At 35.7% G+C, this 5,315-nt stretch overlaps 1 protein-coding gene across 1 annotated transcript in view; it reads left to right on the forward strand.

Annotated features, from left to right (window-relative positions):
- Positions 1–5,315, forward strand: part of LOC106459585 (dystrophin-like) — a 165,762-nt gene that overhangs the window by 110,858 nt on the left and 49,589 nt on the right. The gene's annotated exons all lie outside the window — the stretch shown is intronic.

Consider the following 5,315-nt stretch of genomic DNA (forward strand, 5'->3'; position numbering starts at 1 on the left):
TGAGTATACAAGGTACCACTTAGATTCAGTATTTCATTTTCTTGTAGGTGTATATAGAAAGTTTACTTCATTGACTTTGACCTTTCCTCAATCAATTCTATTTGTATAGAAAGTTTACTTCATTGACCTTGACCTTTCCTCAATCAATTCTATTTGTATAGAAAGTTTACTTCATTGACCTTGACCTTTCCTCAATCAATTCTATTTGACTACCGAACTAATCAAAGTTTTATGACTCCTTTTCAATTTTATAATTCTCTTGTTACATCAGATTCTGGGAGTAAACACGTGTTTTAAGAAGTCTGAACTAAATTCTGGGCCCGGCATGGCCAGGTGGTTAGGGGGCTCGACTCGCAATCTGCGGGTCGCGAGTTCGAATCCCCGTCACACCAAACATGCTCGCCCTTTCAGCCGTGGGGGCATTATAATGTGATGGTCAATCCCACTATTCGTTGGTAAAAGAGTAGCCCAAGAGTTGGCGGGGGGGGGGGTGATGACTAGCTGCCTTCCCTCTAGTCTTACACTGCTAAATTAGGGACGGCTAGCGCAGATAGCCCTCGTGTAGCTTTACGCGAAATTCATAACAAACAAACAAACAAAATTCTGTTTTTGTTCTGTGTTCTTCCGTCAGAATGTACTCAACGCAACTATACTAGAGTTTTGTTTAATTTCGTTTGAAGTTAAGCACAAAACTACACAATGGGCTATCTGTGCTCTGCCCACCACGGGTATCGAAACCCAGTTTTTAGCGTTGTAAGTCCGCAGACATATCGCTGTGCAGTCGAGCTCCCTAACCAACTGGCCATGCCAGGCCTAAATGTCAGTGCATTATTATGCAACACAGTGGAGAATGAATCACAGAACTGCTCAGTAAAATATGTAAATAGTTAAGAAAAAACTAAGAATTTATGTCTGGAAATTATATTTTTAATAAATTAAAATATGTAGATACCGTATTTTTCGGTGTATAAGACGCACTTTTTTACCCCAAAAATTGATGTCAAAATCTGCTTGCGTCCTATACACCGAAGATATGAATAATATATATATGTATATATATACGATATACACAAGCCATGTGTAAATATATTTAAATAGGCATGCATAAATTACAGTGAAAGCAACGAAGATTTTGTAGGTTTTGAACTAAATTAAATAACAGTAAACCTTTTTTTGATTTACGGTATTTTCTTATTTTGATGTTTTGAGCTCTTTTGCGTTTAGAACAACATATACTAATTTTTATAGTATCAGATTGAATTTTTGTTCAATAAAAATCTTTCAAATGCGACTGTAGTTTTTTTTCCCCCAAAGACTTTGTCTTCAAAATAAGGGTGCGTCTTATACACCGGTGCATCTTATATTCCGAAAAATACGGTATATGAAAAGTAGCAGCATGGATAAACTATTCATATATATAACTATCAATAGATACTAAACTTCGCAAATCTCCCAATTCATTTGAAGTTTGCTCATGGGGTTAATTTCTGATGGCCATAAAAATGTCAGTCAGGAGTTAGTAATTATACTTCTTTCATGCGATTAAATTATTTAATTATAACTTATGATCTGTATGTTACTTGTTTGCCATTTCTATGCATTAAGCACTGACTGAACGCAGCAGAAAAAGGTCAAGAGGCTGCGATGTTCGTCGAGTTAATTTTTCACTGCTATCTTACAGTAACCAGAAGCTTATTTAAGAACATTAAATCGCGTTATTTTGTTTATTTGAGACCGTAAAATGCACAGGGCATTCATATCACGTGATTTCATTTGAAGTTACTTTTATCTTTAATACCAACCAAGAGCTTGAGAATGACTCAAGAAACAATTCAGATGACTCATTTTAAGTTACTTTTATCTTTAATACCAACATGTGGTTAACAAGACATCTGAATTGTTTCTTGAGTCTTCTCAAGCACTAATTTTAAGTTATTTTTATCTTTAATACCAACATGTGGTTAACCAAGAGCTTGAGAACGACTCAAGAAACAAACCAGATGACTAACTTAAAGTTACTTTTATCTTTAATACCAACCAAAAGCTTGAGAACGACTCAAGAAACAATTCAGATGACTAACTTAAAGTTACTTTTATCTTAAAACCAACATGTAGTTAGCCAAGAATTTGAGGACGGCTCAAGAAACAAACCAGATGACTCATTGTTGAACAAAGGTAGCCCCGATTTTAAACAGAAAAATTAAAATCAACTCAAATAAATTACTTTGCGAGTGTTTTGATGGCAACTTATAAAAGAAAAATAAAACTCAACTAGTGCTAACGAGTTAGACTTCATATACAAACTATAGGACTTAATGTAGACCTCCTATTACATGGATTATTAACTTGCACGCGAGAAAATGCTATAAATCATTTCTCGGTGACATCACAACGTCTGGTTTGGTTGAAATTCTGCAATAAGCAATAATAGTCAGGGCAAACCTTCATATTATCTATATCAGTGAGAATTGATACAAGTGTAAATTTTTAATAAAATTAAAATCAAATGCACTACAATTTATTGTAAATGATTTGTTACAAACCAGGTGTTTACTTGAATTAAAGCAGAAAATTAAAATGTATAAGCAGTACACTCGGAAAAGACTTTTGTCACGGATAAGAACTGTATTTGTATTTTGTATTTATGCCAAAGCTACTCCCGTTCCTAAGTTTTAACTACTGAACAGAATCAGCAGCACTGTACCACCGACGCTAAGGGACTGGCCGCCACTCTTATAACGCACTTAAAGCTTAAAGTACTGGGGATATTTGTAGTATCACAAGAACTCAAACCCGATTCGCCGGCTCCAAACTCCAATACTCTGCTACCCCGTGGCCACCATAATAATTATGTTGAAACCTCCTATGACTTTTTCTTCGTGCCTTTGTAGTAACGTGCTTGTAAAGAAAGTTTGGGTCTAAGATAGTTTTTGTAACATATACACATACTTACACATATATATATGTACATATACTGACATTTAGCTCACAATCTGGCACAACCACAATAAAATAACAAATCAGGAACATCATAGTGATGATATATATATATATATATGTAGAACAATATCTTGATCAAATTATTTTGAAACTAGTCTAATTGTTACGATATATCATAATAGACGTTAGAATTTGATTAATAGTAGTTGTGGGGAGAATTTCCGTCTGTTATTTATTTTGTCCCAACAAATCTCATGATCAGAAAAAATGCAGACAAACAAGGCCCTAAGTGTCAGAATCGCAAATATGGGACCACATTTCTTCGTATGTATTTACAATCCCACTATTCTATTAATAATAACCTTATAGGTGGAGGGTGTTGGTGAATGATAAGTAGTAGTAGGTCCTTATCCTCTGGTAAGCAATTCCAAATAAGGGGTGGCTAAGTCTGAACATGGGATCTCTGACCTGGCCGTTTAGCTCATGTGATGCATGCGGTTGTTTTCATTGTTTCTTATTAAGGGCTATCTGTGCTCTGCCCACCACGGGTATCGAAATTCGGTTTCTAGCAGTAGAAGCCGCAGACATACCGCTGTGGCATTGGGGGGCGACGCAGACGGTACAACTCAGTTTGAAAATACCAATACAAAGGACGTGTTTTAACCTAGAGGCTTTCATTCAAGTCATTGTTTGTTTTATTGTTTTCTGTGATGTGACACGAAATATTGTAAACTCCATAATTTAAATTTCCTTTCCACTACTTATAAACTACCAATGTTGCAACAAATCACAAAATTTGTCACATATGTAACTTACAAATAAATCAGTTACCTGAAAAACATTTTTAGTTTGTCATAACGTTTGTTTTATCAGTGAGAATTTCTTAAAACATTCTATGGCATGATGGCATCTGACTTCAGAACAGGATCTTTTTTTTTCGATTTCTTAGCTATCCAGCTGTTTTTTTTTTTTTCTTTGTTGTTGTTGTTTGTAGATTAAATGCGAATATTATAAAATATGTTCAAAAAGATTAAATTAACAGCATTTGCGCCATTAATAAGGCTTTATACTAGTTTCCTTAAACTTACATAGTAGTTTTCCCACACTTCTCGATGTTTCTTGAATTCCCCTCTTTTTCGATGTAAGCAGCATTAAAAGATTTTGCTATATTTCGTATACCAAAAATCAAAGCAATGCTGACACGTTATATGGTATTTATTGTCACGATGAAAGGCATTTTGCTCCACAAAAAGTTAGCAGTTTTAAAGTACATGTCTAGACTGTCTAAAACACTAACTACACTCAAATGAACCTTGACCAAAGCGGTTTTATCAACACGTCAAGTTATGAAAAAATCTTCGTCATTCTAGTTTTTGATTTTTATAAACAGGTTGTACTATACATTTTGTAGGCTGGATATTCTCCCATTTGAACTTTGCCTAAATGATTGTTGAAGCGTACAACTATTCGTTAAACAATAGCATGTAAATTTGAAAGACCAAGGGATGTGTGTGTGTTTGTTGTCAAGCAGAAAACTACACGAGTTTTAGAGTTATAAGCCAGCCACAGACTTACTGATAAGCTGCAGGGAATTACCAAGAGATACAGTTTCTTCTTTGATATGAAAGTTGAATATCGTTTAATTTAACTTATTTACATATACTAATTCATTTGCATGTCGCCATAGATGTGGCACCATGCGACATGCTTAACACCTATATTTTGGTTCATGGTGAATCCATGACCACTCTACAGAGGTTTATCAAAGTCCTTACCGAGCAATAATATTTGTAAAGCTAGATTGCTAAATGATGTAGAGCCGAAGGGGACAATGTTTTAACTAAAAAGATCCTTCAATGTTCTCTATGGAAATAGCAAAACTTGCATAGCAGAACAATTAGGACAGCAACGGACTCTAAAACCACACCTCAAGCCAATAAGAAGAAACAACGTCTTCTGCAAACACGAAATAGACCCAAATGTGATTTCGATGAAACTGTTCTCCGAGCCCTACTAACAAGATAATATGTAAGAACTTGACGTCGACGAAAGCTCAGAAAACAAAATTTCTTAAGCTTCCATCCAGACCTCGGAGTCGACGGCTGCTTTCATGAGAAAGATAACTGAAGAAGCTAATTCACGGAAATTCCTCCCAATCACCTGGACTTTTGTGCTTTTGGTCTGCTTAAATGTGATCTTGGAAAGTGAGGTCCACAAATAGCGGAGGGGCTGTGGAAAGTTTGTCAAAACGTGTGATCTAAGACTAATCTCGCTTCACACCAAACATACTCGCTCTTTCAGCCGTGGGGGCGTTATAACGTGGCGGTCAATCCCACTATTCGTTGGTAAAAGAGCAGCCCAAGAGTTGGCGGTGA

This window comes from Limulus polyphemus, unplaced genomic scaffold (assembly GCF_000517525.1).
Source record: "Limulus polyphemus unplaced genomic scaffold, Limulus_polyphemus-2.1.2 Scaffold632, whole genome shotgun sequence".
Lineage (NCBI taxonomy): Eukaryota > Metazoa > Arthropoda > Merostomata > Xiphosura > Limulidae > Limulus > Limulus polyphemus.